Genomic DNA, 18,162 nt, shown 5'->3' with positions numbered 1-18,162 from the left:
CTGCTCTCTCCCAGTCCAGTGGAAATCTCTCCTGTCTTGTGAAAGCTGGTTAGCAAGGCCCTCTCCCAGGCTCCCCCAGGCAGCTATTCCAAGTCTGATATCACAAATAAAATTCCTTCTTATTTCAGACTTCCAGCCCCTCACACTGCTGGCTTCCTTACTCTTTCATGCTCTGTCCCCTGTAGGGAAGGAGGAGAGCTGGTCATCCTGAATCACAGTGCCTCTCGCTGCCCCTCGGCCTCATCCTCTCTAGAAAGAAGAATCCCTGATCATTAGCGGTTAAAACTTGTTCGGAGTGTGAGGTAGGACTGGGATCCCCACAGGTGCTATTCAGGAGCCTGAAGAGTCCCAGGGAGAAGGGCGGACAACCCCCCACCCCTCCTCTTTGGGACAGGAGGGCGTCAGCCACTGCCTCCCCAGTAAGTGGGGTGCCAGGTCCTGGGGAAATTGCTTCCACTTCTGCTTCTCTGCAGGTGGAGCACAGGGGGGAGTTGGCCTCCTTATTCATGGGCATTGGCTGGCTGAGTCCAGTCTCAGCCACCTGGGCAAGGGTTCTGGGTTTGGGAGATGTGGAGAGGAGCAAAGGGAGGCAAGTTGAAGGTCAGGCTCATTGTAGCCACTGCTGGGGCCCTGTGATTGTTTAAGGCTCCGTGTGGTCAACCTCAGGCTGCCTGCCCCAGCCTGATCAGTCCCCTGCCCCGACTTCTTTCCTCCCTCTCTGCCCTCGCAATCCCCAGGCTCCACAGCTTTTCCTCCTTATTCCAAGGAAGCTGCCCAGAGGGGCAAGGTGGGGTTCCTGCGAGAGCTTCTCTAGACTCCTAGGCAGAGGGTAGAGAGTGGAGCCTGTCCCATCACTCTGCCAGCGCCGCTCCTGACTTTTATGGAGAGGGAGGGACAGCGGTGGCAGTGGCGGCAGCGGGGAGCAGCAGGCTGTCTAGCAGAGAGATCTTTCCTCCAGCTGGATGGAGTGTCTGGCAACTTCCTCAGACAAGTCCAGACAGAACTCTGGGCGATGAGGCAGCAGGAGTGGAAACACTGAAGCCAAGGATTAAGAACGTGCTCCAAGGCGGCTTAGGAGAGTCCTGTGTCCCTTCGCCCCCAACCTGGCTAGACTGGGTTGGAGTTAAAACAGATGCCACCTGCAGGATCCACATGGCTTTTGCTCTGTGTCTTAAGAAACTCTCCCTCGTCCTCCTCAACTGTGCCTCCCACGCCTGACAGCCACCATGGTGCCCGAGGGAGGCCCCACCTGAGGGCTCTCCTCTAACCGGCCTCCACCGGGCTGTTGTTCTGGTGTGACTCATCAGGCCCCGGGCTTCCTTGGAAAGAGGGAGGCGACAGCGGCATGAGGCCCAGGCTGACCTCAGCGACTCTGACACAGCCCTTCCGGCCCCACGTGCTCACCGGCAAAGCCTCCCGACAGACAGAGCTTTCGGTTTGAAAATCGGAGGTTATTTTTAGCTATGTCCTGGGGCCAGCAGCAGGACGTGAATTCCTCAAGAGGAGCTGCGGAAAGGAAATAACAGAATCCTCACATTCTCCAGCTGGACAGGGAACGGCAAGAGGCCGGGCTGTGCGTGTCCCTGTCTCTGGGTAGGAGAGCTCCTTTGCCTACAGGTGGAGGGCTGTGTGTCCCCGAGGAGCCGTGAGGATTATACTCATCACCACGATGCGCTTGGGCTGTGCCTTTTAGACAGTGCTCTGTGAGACACTCTGGCATCGAGTCTGTGGGCAGTGCACTCCGCCTCCCCCAGAACGTACATGCACGTACATGCTCAGCCCATGGCTGGAGGGAAAAGGTCCCGGTAGAAGAGGTGACACCAAAGGACACGATTGTGAGGTTAAGATCAACTATCTCACCTCCCTGCCCGATATCCTCCAGAGACACAGTTTGAATAAGTAGTGAGTGGCTTTTGTTGTTAGGCAGAATTGGGGAAGAAATTTGGGACCTTGGGCAAGTCCAGTCTCATCCCCCTTTCTGGTAGGATGGGATAATTACAGCACCAACCCCTCGGGTTGTCATCAGAGTAAATGAGATAACGCGGGGAAACCTCTTAGCATGGGAGCTGGCACTCAGTGAATGCTTAACTTATGGAGTTATTATTATCACTGAAGGCTCCCCAGGAGACTGCACTTCAGGAATCCCGCCAGACCTCCTGACTTCTCTTTTTGCTTGTATTCTTCCTTTCCGTGGGAATGAACACTGTGGGCAGACCTTTGATCCCCTCCCTGGCCCAGTGAAGGGGCACAAACTGGGAAGCATGCGTCAGAGGAAGGGGAGTAGATCCAAGGTGATCGTCTCTAGCACACTACTGCACAAGTCCCAACACAGCCTCTCTGCAGCCTGCAGGGAGCCCGGCAGAGGTACAGGATCCTGAGAGTTGAAGTATGAATGGCAAAATTGGCCTGGTGGCTAGAAGGCATGGAGTCATGGGGCAGGAGGAAGAGTGAGGGACTCGGGGAGCCCCAGATTCAAATCCTGCCTGTGTCACCCATGAGTAGTATAGCTTTAGACCGCTCTAGCATCAACCTGAGCCTATTTCTTGATCTTAAAATAAAGGATGTTAGAATTAACCAGTTCTTAAGATTTCTTCATTCAGACAAAATGATACCTTGAGACTTGCCTGCTTCAGCTTCTAGAGTCTATGACTGCAATGGCAGCTGAGGTTCTTTTGTCCTACTGGGTAAGGCTGGTTAAGTTCAGAGTTCTCAACAGACCAATAATTGGGCTATTTTCCTCTCACCCCTCAATCAACATCTACTCTGGGACAGACTGCTCCTAGTGACCAGCCACGCAGATTCATTCCGTGGCAGTCAAAGATCGCCCACTTGGGAGCAGTAGGCACTAGTGCATCAGGGTCAAGAGGAGACATGGTCTCTTGCAGTGCAGGGGTGTCAGGGGAGGCTTGCATTCCACCTTGGAATTCACAAAGACAACTGACTTCAATAGCGAGTTGAGAGCCCCTGTCTTTCCATGCCAAGGCTGATGCTATCAGGTAGCTATTCCAAAGCAGGGCCCAGCTGGCAAGGATCAAGCCTCCTGTCTGATTTTAGAGTAAGGGGGAAGGGCACCCACTTCTGTACCTCTGACGAGAGGCAATGTGGCATAATGGTTAGACTCACGAGCTCTGAACTTAGATGCTTGGATTCAGAGGCAATAGTAGCTGTGTAAAGTTGGTCAAGGTACTTAGCCATTCTCTGATGCTATCTCACTATTTATATATAATGAGATTAGCACTAGCATCTACCTCATAGGATTATTATGATGAAGTCATTTAATACATATAAAGCACTTAGAACAATGCCTGGCCTGTTATAAGTGTTCAAGATACATTAGCCTTTATTAGTAATAATTTATTTGTCAATATTCCCAGCTCTTGATCTCCATCCATTCCGTGGTCTGTCTTAGAATGACTTTGGTAGAAGCCAGTGAACACATGCCTATGACTTTGTAGAACTAGCATTTCCTCCTAACCCCAATTTTCTGCTAGTGTCAACCTCAGGGGTTTTCTCAAAGGTGCCTCCTTCCTGTCCCTTCTCCTCTCTCCGTCTAGTTCATGAAGTCACTGTGTCACATGCATTCTCAAGAGCCAAACTTGCCAAGTGGCTGTCCTCCTACCAGTTTCCCCCTCCCCCACCCCAAGTCTCAAACCAGGACGTGCTGCCCCAGGATGCTTGCCCTATCAGCGAAGCACGCAGAGCATTCCTGATGCCAAGCAGAGGCCACGCTTTCCTCTTTGGGAAGCAAGTGTCACTAAATATTTTATTTGGAGGGCCTGGTGACACCATCTCCCCGATCAGGATTCAGGAGGCAGGTGTTGGTGACAGCTAGTGAAGGCATCTAATACCTTCCTGATCAGCTGCTGCAGGCATCAGGGGCAGAGCAGGGAAGAAACGACAATTAGGCATTTCCAGCTCAGCTCAGTGCAGGAGTCTTTCCTTCCTGTGACCCGCTCTGTTGCCTTTTTTTAGGAGGTCTGGGGGAATATGCCTCTATGCTTACTTGGGCTCCCTTATTGCAAAAGGAAGGAGGAGGAGGTAAGAAGGGGAGTTAGGATCAGGATACAATTTTGCTAAACTGAGTAAAAGTTCATGAGGGTGGAGCTCCCACTCTTGGATGCATCTGTAGCTCTTCCATCATCAGTATCCTCCGTCATCATATCATCACTGTCACCATCATTATCACCACCACCTGCACCGTCATCACCAGCACCATCTTGGCTGTGACAGTTTTCATAACAATAACAGTAAAACATGCCTATTAATACAACTGCACCTGCTAGGTGGCTCACATAGCCAGGATCCTGAGGAGCCAGGATCCACATGGTAAGTATGAGAATGACGGCTGTGTACTATTTACAAGAGCCAAGACATGGAAGCAACCAAAGTGTCCATCAACAGATGAATGAATAAAGAAGATATGGTACATATATACAATGAAATATTACTCAGCCATAAAGAAGAATGAAATATTGCCACTTGCAGCAATGTGGGTGGACCTAGGGAATATCACACTAAGTGAAGTAGGTCAGACGGAGAAAGACAAATAGTACGTGATATCACTTATATGTGGAATCTAAAAAATAAATCAATCCATATACAAAACATACACATACTCACAGACATAGAAAACATATTTGTGGTTACTAAAGGGAAAAGGGAGGGGGAGAAGGACAAATTAGGAGTATGGGATTAACAGATACACACTACTAATATATATAAAATAGGATTTACTGTAAAACACAGGGAACAATATTCAATATCTTGTAATAACCTATAATGGAAAGGAATCTGAAAAATTATATATATATAACTGAATCTCTTTGCTGTACACCTGAAACTAACACAATATTGTAAATCAACTATACTTCAATAAAGCAAACAAACAAAAAATGAGGGCTGTGAAGTCAGAGGAGTTAGCACCTGTTCCTGGGCTTCACCCCAACCTCTTCCCTCTCCCAGGGCAGGGAAAGGTCCATCTTCTCCCCCAGGTCTCCCTTCTAATCAGTGGCACCTTTAAAGCAGGAATTCAAGGCCGGTGCTGAAGCAGACTGTAAGATTACTCCAGTCCACTTCTTTTTTTTTAAATGAAGAAACTGAGGCCCATGGAAAGAGAACAGATTGTCCAAGGTGACCCAACATGACTCAGGGACAGGCTTCCATCAGAACCTAGTCCTTGTGACCAAAGGTCCATTGCTTCCTCTGCTGTAGGCGAAAGAGTCCAGGGAGTCAGTTATGTTCTGCCTCGAGGCTGCCCTGTTTTGGGGAAAGAAGGTGCCTTTTGATCGTGGCGGCCCCCTGATGGGCAGAAGTGAGCCTGGCACTGGGCCTGGACAGGGAGGTGGTGTGCAGGGCAGACTCAAGGATGCACGGATTAAGGGGCAGGGGAGTGAAAGGGACACCAGAATGGCTCCCTTCTGTGTTGGGGGGATGACCTCCTCCAGGCCAGGCAGGTCCAGGCAGTTGTCACACACAAGAATGGCACCTATGCTGTGACTTGGGGGCTAAGATGTCCTGTACCATATGCCTCTGGGTTGTAGACAACCCTATAGACAGGTCAGATGTTATCCAAGCACAGGCAGCTTCTTTTTCTCAAAGAGTTAGAAATGCAGTAGAAGGGACTAGAGTGAGATATCCAGGGGGACATCCTATCTAGAGAGGATCCCTGGGGCATCCTGCCAAGGAGATTATGGAATTCTCCGACATTGAATTTTCCTGACAGCTGTTGAGGAATATGTTTACTGAGAGGCAGGGGATTGGTCCCTATGACCCAAGGAGGCTGCCTTTAGTATAGGATTTCTATGAATTAAAGTCTATGAGGATAAAATGTCTAAATGTACAATGCTGGGGCCCCATCTCATCCCCTGTGGATGGAAAGATCTTGAAGGACCCGTCCTAGTGTCATCTTTGGGGTTGTACATGCAAACATTCCAAGCGTCACTCTGTCGAACAGCGACCTCAGAGGTAGTCCAGGCACGTTGGGTAGCACAAGGTGAGTGCCGGGGCAAGCACAGAGGCCGCGGGTAACACCGACAGCTGGAAGGCCTCAATTAGAATGAAAGGAGTTATCTGGTATTTAAATAATTATTAGATGGAAGGAGTAATCATGGGTTTGAGCTGATTTTTTCCCCCACTGTCACCCTGATGGCGTCTATAATATATTATTCAAATGCCCATGATGCTCACTGAGAAGAGACCACAAGAGAGGGGAGAGATTGGGGGAGAGAGGTGGTGGTGGGGAGGGAGGGGGTGGGAGAGAGACTCATTTAATCTCCATGTGACAGGGCTGCAGGAGGTACGATTAGTCTTTTTCTTATTTCAGCTGTCACTCAGGCACAGACACCAAGATTGTTATTAGCGTATTTTATGCACGCGATTTAAAGGGAAAAGGGGAGGGGGGGTGGGCAGAGGGAGAATTTCCTACAGAAAATAAAGGGACCAAAGGAACAATTTAGATGTCACTGCTATACCAGCTGCGTTTGTTTCATTAATCGAATGTCATTTTTTTCCCCAGACTCTGTGCTGTTATGTGAAGCTAAGTGGCTACACCTCGCCCCAGAGCGAGAGAGAAGGGAGGTGAGGGGCGACAGAGGAGGAAAATGGGCCTCTGCCTACATGGCCTCTTGGCATCTTTTCTGAGAAAGTGAAATAGACGATACGGTGCTCCCCGCCCCTCCCGCATCACCCTGCGGTATGTCCAGGCAACTTTTGGTAACAACATCTACACAGTCACTTCCCTCACTATGAGAAGGGAGATCCCCTGCTTGTCCTTCCATGCAATTTTTCTTCCCACAGGTGGATAAATCAGATCCAATCTCCAATAACCAAGGACTAAGTGAAGGAAATTTGGGGAGGCCCTAACATTGATCAGCAGTAAGGGAAGAACCCATATTCCAGGTGGTGAGAGGGCTGTTGACCGAGCCACTGTGTGTGGCTTTCTGCTCAGGCAGATGGTGGGAGCAAGGCCCTTGCATCCCACATGAGTGCATGACAGAGATGGGGTCTCTGCGTCTCAGATGGCACGGTGGGCAAGGCAGGGGGCAGGGGAAGGGGAAGTCAGAGGTTGGGTCCTGGCACGAAAGGCAGGATCACAGGTGTACCCCTGCTCTCATGCACCCTCGAAATTCATATGTTGAAGCGTTAAGCCCCGCAACCTCAGAGCATGGCTGTATTTGCAGACAGGGTCTTTATAGAGGTAATTAAATTAATATGAGATAATTAGGGTGGGCCCTAATCCAAATGTACCAGTGTCTTTATAAAAAGGGGACATTTGGACTCAGAGACAGATAGGCATGGAAGGAAGACATGTGAAGAGACACAAGGAGAAGATGGCCATCTGCAAACCAAGGAGAGAGGCCTGGGACAGACTCTTCCCTCACAACCATGAGAAGGAACCACACCTGGACTTCTGGCCTCCAGACTGTGAGGCAATTAACTCCTGGCGTTTAAGCCACCCAGTCGGTGGTACTTAGTGACAGCAGCCCTAGCAAACTAATGTAGCTGGGAGCAGTGATGCATTCCACCATCTTGGCTTGGGAATCGTTCCTTGAAAGAAAGGGATGTTTGTGGCGAGGGGTTGGGTAGAAGCCATCACAGGGCCAACACACTTCGAGATGTAGATCTCCCAACATCTCTGTGAGAACCGAAGGCAGCAAAACATGCTTCCCCTTTCACCCAGGTAAACACAGTGGCCCCGAGGATGCACTTGTTCTGCCTCTCCCAGCTCTGGCCCCGGTGGGATTAGAACTGGGCTTTGCCAGTCTCTCACCTCTCGTGCTTGTCCTGCAGAGACTTCCTATCTATTTTGCCTCCCTGCCCCCTCCTCCTCCTGCCCGGAAGAGTCCACGTGTCACTTGCCAGACCCCAAGGACACAGGGGGTATTTTGTGACTCCCAGGGAGCCATCGCCCTCCATTCCCACCCCAGCTCCTTCTCTGGCCTGTCCAGGGACCACTGCCTCTTCACGTCAGGGAGGGTTTTCTGGTGGTTTTTTTTTCCCCAGGTCTCCCAGTGGGCTCTGCTCAAGCCCTGGAAACCACACCAGCCCTCCCAGGGCCTTAGCAAAACATCCAGTGTTTGTCCTCTCCTCTCACAGGCTATAAAAGTTTGGAGTTGTCTCCCTGAATTATGAAGGGTTCCAAAGGCAGGCGCTTATTTGAAGGGTTGCAGAGGGGAGGGGCTGGGCTCCTTTCTGGGGTGCTGGCTGGGTTGGCTTGGCCAAGTCAAAACAAGATTCATTACCCTGGGGCCGGGAGCAGGGAGATACAGCGCCTGACCCTGCAGACCTGCCCCATATGTCACGGGCCTGTCAGAAATCTCCCAGAATTCCCTTTATTATCTAAAGGTCGCCACCCGGGCAGCGCGGAGAGGTCCCATGGTATAAACTAAACTACAAGAGCAATCAATTTCAAGCAGCTGCCGGCCCGCCACCCCTCCCCCCTCCTCCTTCCGTGGGCTCTGCCCTCTTCAACCCCCTCTAGGGGATGGCGCAGCCCAGCCTTGCCATGACTACCTCACCCCTGGGGCAGAAAGAATTTCTGCAACTTAGCAGGGCTCTGAGGCTCCAAGCTGTGGGCACTGGGGGCACACCTGCCCTCTGCACTATGGGGCCCCTAGAAAGGTCACCCCACTGGTCCCCTGACTCTAGCCAGACCATACGCATACCATCCTCATTATGGGGTTGCTCTGCTGGTAGGCATTACGGGATTAAAGGACAGGAAGGGGAGTTTTCAGGCTCCTTCCAAAGTCTGGCAAAGGAATAAAAGTGGGGATCTAGCTTTGCTAAATCAAGTCCAAATTTACGTTAGAAGACCTCATACCAGAAGGGTCATGAATAGCATGATGATAGCAATTTCCATTTGTTTTCCATGACAGAAATAACAAAGAGGAGCAGCTATCATTATTATTAATTATTAACCACCTGCTATATGGCACACTGCTAGATTCCTTGCATACGCAACGGGTAATTTTGTGAGTATTCCGCAAGATGGGTATTATTCTCCCCATTTCACAGATGAAAAAAATGGAATCTCAGGGAGGTTGAGTAACTAGCATCATCCTGCTAGGAAGCACAACTTTCTGACACCCACGCTTTCCCCACTCTTCCACATCCCCTAGATATTTAGAATTTATTTTTCAATCAAACCCTCTTGTCCCTGATCTGGGGAGACTCATGAGAACGTTAAGTAAGACTTGGCAAGTACTTTACTTTGAAGGTCAAGACTCGAGGCTCCCATTTCATTTTGGTAAAGAAGCAGGGCTGAGGGTGGAGGTGGCCAGGGCTGAGTTATCCATTACAAGGTGAAGTCCGTGGGTGTTTTGTGGCAAGAGGTTTGCTGCCTGGCGGTCACCTTTCAGGGAAATTCCACATGATCTTTCCGAGGAGCCTGGAAGTATCTCTCCTGCCTTCTCACCCATGCTTACTGTACAAGGAAGAGCTAAGGATTCTGAGATAGAAATGGGGCAGGAGAGCAGGAAACAGGGTAGAAAGTGCCCAACTAAGGGGTTAAATAAATTACAGTTACTCCAAATAACGGCATATTATGCTGTCATTAACTGCAATGTTTTCAAAGAAGAGTGACACGGCTCCAATTCTCACCAGTGGGAGGGAAAGGGGAGGAAGAAAAAAGAGAGGGGGGAGTAAAAAAACAAAGCCCTAGACATTTATCCCAGCTCTCAGGCTGTGGAATGGCCCTAAATGCCACTTACTTTCCAGGAAGCTGTCCTATCTTTCTCCTCTTGAAGAAGAATTTTAACGGCACCCAGGAGTCCCCAGGTGAGAGCACTTCCTGTTTCTCTTGCAGACCTTCATGCTTTCTGCCCCATGGCAGCCACTGAAAGGCTCTAGGGACAAGGGGCACTCCCCATTGCTGCTGCCTTGTCCTTGTGTCAGGGAAAGCAGCCATTAGTGCCAGATCAAGGTGCATTTTTTAATGCTGTCTGTTTCCAGAAGTTGCGATTCCCCAAAGTTCAAAAGAGTGGTCCTCTTTACTAGCAAGCCTGGTGTTGCCTCGCTGAAAATGTGCATGTAAGACAGTCACAGTCACCATCCAGATCTTCCACTGTGATGGACCCCAGTGAAGGCCATTGGCAGCTAGGATTCAGCCATAGATTTCCTGCAAGGTGTGCCCTGTACTGCTTCATTTCTTGTGTGTCAGAGGACTGACTTTGACTAACTTTGCCAGGCATAGGGCCAAAGTATGGTATCCACCTAGAAAACACCTTCCTTGGCTCCCTGCTGCTGCCCAGACAGACTCGGGACTGCTAAGTGCCCAAGTTCAAGTCCTCCCAAGCTGGCTCTTCTGTCTTTCTCTGGCCTCCCTTCTTACCTCTTCCCTGGTGACTCCACTCCTAACAAACTGGTTCATTTGCCGAGTCCCCAAAACACCTCACACAGTTTTATCTCTGTGGTCCCCTCTCCCTGGAATGCCCATCTCCTCTTTCTTCTTTGCCTATCTAAACCCTGTCCATTCTTCAAAATCTCAGGAAGCCTGTAGGCCCTCCCTGTCTTTCCTCCAAAGTCAAAAATTGCTGTTTCTAGCACACATTGCATGGTAGTGTGGGCTCTCTTTTTCATGTGACTATCCTATCTTCCCATTGAAGTAGAGGCTCTTTGAGGGCATCTTTGGCATCCTGTACAGGGGTAGCATGATGCCTTTTACTCAGTCCTGCACTCAGTCTGAATCATGGAGAGCAGGGGAGAGGGAAGGGGGGATGCTCATATGTTTTCTCACCTGCTAGGCTGCTCTAAGCCATGGCTGAACTAATACACTTGGCTCAATGATTTGTCATAACTGATCTTTGGGAGGTAGTGAAGAAGGGAGTGAACCATTTGGGAAGGATCCTGGCTGTTGTTCATCTTGAGCCCACTGGGTGAAGAGCAAATGTCATTGGCTAGGTGGATAAGGTGGGGAGAAGGATGGAGAAGAGTGGGAAGATGCCAGCTCTCCTTTGAAGAATGCCCCATGCAGACAGGGTTGGTGCAGGAAAAGTCTTGGCAAGAAGCCGTGAAGCATACACTATCATCGATCACATGAAAAGCACATAATCATAAATGGTCAACTGACAACGTAAAGTGATCAAAAGCAGAGTGGGTGGGGTGAGATCCCTCCAGGAAGGTTTCGGAGCAGGGCTCTCCTATGAGGAGGTCAAACTCACCGTGACACATGTTGCCGGGCAGCTGATGCAGAGGTAAGGCTATGGGCTTTGGGGGCAGACCTGGGCGCAAGTCTTGCTCTACCACTTACTAGTTCCCTGACCTTGAACATGTTATTTAACCTTTCGGCGTCTTAGTTTCCTCAACTGGAAAAGGCCACCTCACAGGGTTGTGGTGAGAACCGATGAGAAAAGAGATATGAAAGTGTTTTGTAAACTCCACCGTTTTGAATAAACACCAGTTACTCTTGTTTCTGTTTTTGGAGAAACACTGTACAAGGGCATCATCTCCTTGGCAGCAGTGGCTGCCCTGGATGATGGCGACGACAAGTGAGGCTCTGTTTCAGCCAGGTGATGGGCTGGTTCTTGTGCGTGGAGCTTGGGGACCCAGATCCCCAGACCCAGGCTTCTGGGGAGAAACTGGGTGCTGCTGGTCCCGAGCAGCCATTCCTCCAGTCCCCTGGGCCCCATGCTACCCAGGGCACCACCCCCTCCTCTCAGGGCCCTGAGAGTGATTTAAGGCCACTTCTGCCACTCTGGGTGATTTATCCAGGTGCCGCTGGCAGGAAAGAGGAAGGAAAGGAGAAGAGAGAAAAGCTGGCCCATAGGACGAGGAGATGCTGAGAACTGTTTGTACGGGCTGAGCTCCACATTTTGGGGGGCTCTTCCTCTGGGTTTGGTCAGCACGTCAGATGAAATTCCTCTCCAGTATCTTCCCTGCCTCTCCTTCTTTCTGGGGCTTTTCTTTTTTTAAATTACTTAATTAATTTATTCGTTGCATTGGGTCTTTGTTGCTGCACGTGGGTTTTCTCTAGTTGTGGCGAGCGGGGGCTACGCTTCGTTGTGGTGCGCGGGCGTCTCATTGCAGTGGCTTCTCTTTTTGCGGAGCACGGGCTCTAGGCGCGTGGGCTTCAGTAGTTGTGGCATGTGGGCTCAGTAGTTGCAGCTCGTGGGCTCTAGAGCGCAGGCTCAGTAGCTGTGGCGCACGGGCTTAGTTGCTCCGTGGCACGTGGGATCTTCCCAGACCAGGGATTGAACCCGTGTCCCCTGCACTGGCAGATGGATTCTTAACCACTGCACCACCACGGAAGTCCCTTTCTGGGGCTTTTCTGAATCAATAGCCCGCCTTCGAATAAAAAGCTGTAACTCCTTTTTATGAGGAAGCTTCTTAAGCAGGCTGTGTCCCCACCCTGTACCTTCCCACCTTCAGTTTCTATTATTTTTCTCTCTTTGTCTGAGACTCTGAGCTTTTGCAGAAAAGATCCTGAGCTGTCAAGCAGTCTCTCTTAAGTAACAAGCGCATTCACACTCGCACACACTCACGGAGCAAGGGAACTGTGGGTGGCGCTGGTTAAAAGAGACACGTGGAGACTTTGGGGCGGCTGGCACTCTGGGCAGAGGTGTGTCCACTTATGGGGCTTGTCTGTGCCAAAATGCAAGCGCATCGGCCTGAAGGACCCTTAGCACCTGGGTGAGCAGGGAGGCAAGAAGAGACTTTTCAGGCCCCTGCGGCTTTACTGGGGGGGGGAAGCGGAGGGCACAATTATCGGGGAGGCTGACCCCAGGAGAAGAATGTGCTGGGGGGGAGAGGGGGAGACGCAGGCCGGTGTAGCGTGCGGCCACGTGGGCAGGAGATGAGAGACTTTTCGAGTGAGGCTCTGGCCCCCGATGATGAATGGGGTGTGAGAGAGGAGCCTGGAAAAGGGTAAACAGCCAGGAGGGAAGCAGGAGGTTGGGGGGGTGGGAGGAGAAAGAATGTTGAGGTCAAAGAGCAAAGAAAATGCTCCTGGAGTGATTGATTCAAGATATAACTTGCTGCCCAGCCTGGCGGGAGCACAAGTGCTCAGGGACATGCTGGGCCCGGCCTCCCCTCCCGTGGCTCTGCCCAGGTACGAGCAAGTCTGCTTCCCCCAGACCCCTGTCGCGCCCTCTGGGAAGTCTTTTTGATGTTTTGTCCTAGGTCTCCAAGGGCCCCCGCTGTAGTATAAACGAGCATCTGTGCAGCGATCTTATAGTTGGCTGAGAATTTCATGTATGTTATCCCACTAATGTACCCCATATGCAAGCCTGTGAGGGAGAGAACAGCATCGGCATCACCACTTCACCGGGGAGGAGACTTAGGTAGACCTGAGGTGAAATATTTTGGAGAAGGTACCTGATGCAGAAGTGGGCCTTGGACTTGGGGCTCCTGGAGTTAAACCTGTCTCCCTGCTGCCCTGCTGGCTGGAGTCCAAGTGATATCACCAAGGACAGACCCCTGACTCCAGAGATTAGCCTCCCTGCAGGCAGGCCAGGCTCTGGCCATACCTGGGATATACTGTCACCACTCTTTCGGAATGGGAGTGCAGTGTAAGGAGTTCAACTCAGGCTTGAGTTCTTGGGGACACCCTGCGAGAGAGGAAGAAGACTGGCTGGGAGCTTGTGGCCCTCCACCAAATGCCACTTGGCTCCTGCCCAGCCCTGGGGAGGCGATGAGGACTGGAGATGGCCCAAGGGCTGGCGCCGGTGGTGGCAGATGGAAAGAAATCAGAAGCAGGGCTTTGTAGGGGGAGAGGCTGGGGTACACAAAATCCCCTCCCCACCCAACCTGCTCTTATCAGTGGGGCAGAAAACTATTTGCCGACTCCCCTTCTGAAGACCTTGTTTCCACAATCCCTGCAGCCTGGCCTGAGATCGTAGGCAGCTCCTACCTGCCTCTGACTTGCTCTCCCCCATCTTCTCCCAGCTCTCTACCCTGGCTCTGCGGCGCTCTGACTCCCAACCCTGGCAGATCACTGATTAATTTAGGGCTGTTTAATAACCCTTCTATTTCGATGAAACAAGCTGTCTCGTTTTCTTTATTTTTAACACCGACTTTTCGTTGCTCTGCTAAGCATCTCACTGCCATTTAAATTTCTTTGTCTCCAACCAAGCTGATAATAGACTGGAGTGAGCAGCTGCTTCCGTCCTGTTTATGACAATGATTAGAAGTTAGAGCTTTGCAGGCAGAGAGCTGACCAAGTCTCAGTGCACGCGGGTCTGCCCCTGCTTGTAGACCGAGCGCTCATTTTAACACGATTAGGACAATTCTGCCTCCAGGGGAGGCCAGGGCTTATCCCAGCCCAGGCTTCCTGGCACCCTGCTCTGAGGGGAGTCATGGGGATGAAGGTGTGAGAACCAGCTCTGTTTACTGTGGAATTTAGGCCGGCAGCTGCGGGTCATTCTCACGGACCTGACACTCATCCTCACTTCTCAAAAGAGCCTTTTCCTCCACTGAATCCACTGAGCAGCAAACAGAAAGACTCAAGGTTAGAGGACTGGGACGTGGGTGGGGACCTCAGCCATCCCTCTTATACCTTCCTGCTCCACACAGGAATCCCTTCTTGAGACCTGGTCATCATCTTCCAATCTCTGCTTGAATTCCCCAAATGATGTAGAGCCCATTCCCTCCCTAGACGGCCCCTTCTGGGTTGCATGGCTCTGGTTAATCTCTCTCTCCTGTGTTCCTGCAACACTTAACTTGCAGGACCATTATTTGTGTGTATCCCCTTTTTCCCTTGCCACACTGGAAGCTCCTCAAGAGCCACGACAGCCACTTGCCTTCCTCCCATAATACTTGCCACATAGTAGATATTCAATAAACATCTGTTCAAAGTAAATCATGTTATGCCAACTCCAATCTCCTTGCAAGTAATGTATAGTACCTTTCTTCTGCCTGGGCAAGCTGCTGGTGAAGTGGCCTGTTTGCCTCTACCTGGACAAGTGTTCTGCCTCTTACTGTCCTCAGGCCACAAATGGCTGCAACCTCAGGAGCCAGGGCCCTGCTATTTCCTCCAGGCCTGGAGTGACTACACAGCTGGTGGAAACCTTGGCTAAGGAGCCTGGGGGCTTGTGGTAGAAGCCAGTCAGGTGGCCTGGACCAGGTCCTCTGGATCCCAATTCCACCTCGCATCTCCTCTGGGTCAGCCACGGCTGACTGAGAAAGCTCGCAGGTGCATGGTAGGCAGACCCTGGCCGGCCCAGTCTCCCACCTCCCGCTCTGGCAGCCTCCCAGCCAGCACAGTCTGCAGGCGGCTGCTCGGGTCATTGTCTCACCCTCTTCAAGTTGTGAATGCAGAGTCTATAGAGACCGCCACACAAGCAGTACCCACGCTGCCTCTGGGGAGGGAGGGGTGTCTGGGCTTTGCCAGGGCCGTTGACTCTGAAAACAGCAAGGCCTGCGGTGGATGGAGGGAAGCTGGCTGGAGCTACTTAAGGGAGGGGGGCCTTTCTACACACTGCCCAGCGCCACAGAGAGGCATCGGGGTGTCCTAGGGCCGGCGGACTGGCAGAGCAGGGGAGAGGTCACTTCTCAGGGACGCCCGCTCAAACCCAAGGGAGAGAGATGGGGACAGCGCTGAGCACAGGGTCGGGGAATGAGAGAATGGAAAGAGAAGGTGGCTACACGGGCAGGTGGAGAGAGTGTGCTGGGCCAGGCCGGGGCAAGCAGACCTCCTCACAGGTGGACACCGTGCCTGGCCACTCACTGTGTGACGCAGGGCAATCCACTCTCCCAGGCTGGACTCGGCTGCCGCGTCTATTATGTGGGCCTGGGTAAAGCTGCTATCAAATCCTCAGAACCATTTCTCAAGTATTCTACATACAACACCCGTTCTTTTGTAATTCAAACTGTTTTCTTCATAATATTCTAGAAAAGAAACTCAAGGCATCTTGTCACACTCATTTTCCACCGCTGGCTCTTGGACAGTGCTGTCGAAGGCACAGGGCTCCCTCCTCTCATAGCCCCCTTCCCATGCTCTGTGCTTCCAACAAGGGACAAGGCTCTGTGCTGCAGCGGGGAGGGCCCGGGGGAGTTTCTTGGGCTAGCACAAGATAGCTGATGCTTCTCCCCAGACATCCTGCTATGTTCTGCCCAGGGATCAGCGCTGGCCAAGGATCTAATCCCTGAGGTCCAGGGTCCAGCTTGGGCTCTGGCCCAGCTCCTGCTGATGCTTTTCATGCTGTGTCCATCCCATTCATATCCATACTCCTAGGAGCTCTCTCTGCAGAGAGATGTAAGCTGTTTGCAGGCAGGCAGCTAGGGGCCCATGAGCTCCGCCCCTTGCCCTGCCATGGGAGGCTGACTCCCAGAAAAATGCCAGCTTACCAGTTCTGTGACAGTATCATTCATCTCTCCTCTTAGACTTGAAGGCATCAAAGCCCCAAGGGTAGCAAATTCAGAATTCAAACTCCAGCCCCACTGGTTAGTGCTAACCCCAAACCATGCATGTGGCCCCAGTGCCAGGATCACCATTGGTTTTCCTCTCAGTTTCCAGTCTTCACTGAATCTTTAGCCCTTCATCTATTTTTACATATCAAAACCTTTAGCACACAGATTTTCTTTAAATAAAAATCTTATTTTTCTCAGAAAATTCCAAACAAATTCAGAGACACAGAGAGAGAGAGGAGAAAAACATCCCTAGCTTGGCTGTATTCCTGCTCTAAATTTTAGAATAATTTTACACATTTGCAACAATTGTCATTTTTCCAAATGCCCAAACGCTATCTTCCCATGCCCGGCTTCAGAAACAAAGGCCACTGAGGGCGCTTGGGGAGTCACGGAAAGCATTCATTCCCACTGTACAGATGAAGAAACTGAGGTGCTGGGTGCGGGGCAGGCAGCAGTTCTCCCTGAGTGTCTTGTGGCTCCCTCTTATCTCCCTCCCGGACCCGGGAGCAAATGGAGGATGAGCGCTGGTCAACAGGTGAGAAAGCTTTTAGGAAGAGGGAAGAGCTGCAAGTGTGAAGGAAGGCCCTTTGTTCCCATGCGTTAGGACCTTAACCTGACACCAGACTCTTCCTGACCATCTGTTCTGACCCCTCTTGGTTGGACTAAGCCTCCTGCGGGAGGGTGCCGGGCGTGACTTCCCAGCTTCACAAGCGGTTCAGATGGTTTTCTCTAAGTCTCTCACAGCTGGGTTCTTGGGCCCAGGACCTGAAGGGCTTCACACCCTGGGGGTCACTCGGAGGGGGGAATTAGACTTGAATTTTGTTAATTTCCGGATAAACCTCAGGGGGTGTTTGCCTAGCAGAAACCCTAGTGGTGTCGGTTTTAATTTCACAGAGAATCAAGGGACTTGCCAGCAGGGTCTGGGCCGCTGAAGTGAGGGTAGAGGGCTAGTCTTGTCAGGGGACTGACCGCCTCTCTCCTGGAAAACATCACCACCCACCAGCGTGGCCAGACCTGCTAGCGCGGGCTGACCCAGAAGGCTCTCAGGTCTGGGCACAGGGGAGGGGCCATGTCCTCCTGTCTGGCTTTGGCCAGGGCTCCCGCTGAGAACACCCAAGTTCAGAGAACAAGCTCTTCTCCCTCAGGTATGTCTGTACCTCAGGAGAAAAAAATGGGAAGCTGGGGGAGCAGTCTGGGGAGGTGGGAGGTCAGAGGCCAACGTAATATTTACCCAGCCCAGCTGAGGCCTTTCGCTTTTATGAAGCAGGAAACCACTTCAAAGCGGCAACATCCCCTCTTGTCCCTTCTGTCTGCCCGCTGGTCCTCCTGCCTCTACAGGGCAGGCAGGGCTTTCTCACCCACCTCTTCCTCTCCTCCTGAGCCTTCCACCCTCCATCCCTTAAAGGGAGGAGTCCTCTGCCCTGCCTCCTGCTCAGAGAAGTGCCATGACCTGTCCATATTTGCAGAGCAATTATGACACCTGGGTTCCCTGACATTCTGAGCCATTTTGTCCCTGGATTTCTCTCGTCTACTCTAAGAGTCAGTCATCTACCGCTTGGGGACACGGGGAAGGCACTGGGGTTACAGTTCCTAGTCCAAAGCCCTCATTCCACCACCAGAACAGAAAGCAGAAACTGAGGCTAGGAAAAGGCCCTGGAGACTAGAGTCTAGTGGTTCTTTACATTTGCAGGGGGCGGATCACAAACTCCTTCGCTTCAGAAATACACACACACACACACACACACACATTCATATTTCTTAAAAGCACAGACTTTCAAAGGTTTCAAAGGCCTCTTAAAGCCCAAGCATGCACCCTGGTTC

At 51.5% G+C, this 18,162-nt stretch overlaps 1 protein-coding gene across 2 annotated transcripts in view; it reads right to left on the bottom strand.

Moving 5' to 3' along the window:
- The window catches only part of PLXNA2 (plexin A2), a 214,226-nt gene that overhangs the window by 188,926 nt on the left and 7,138 nt on the right, over window positions 1-18,162 (bottom strand). The gene's annotated exons all lie outside the window — the stretch shown is intronic.

Source organism: Balaenoptera acutorostrata, chromosome 1 (genome assembly GCF_949987535.1).
Source record: "Balaenoptera acutorostrata chromosome 1, mBalAcu1.1, whole genome shotgun sequence".
NCBI lineage: Eukaryota > Metazoa > Chordata > Mammalia > Artiodactyla > Balaenopteridae > Balaenoptera > Balaenoptera acutorostrata.
This window is presented reverse-complemented; position numbering and strand designations above follow the sequence as displayed.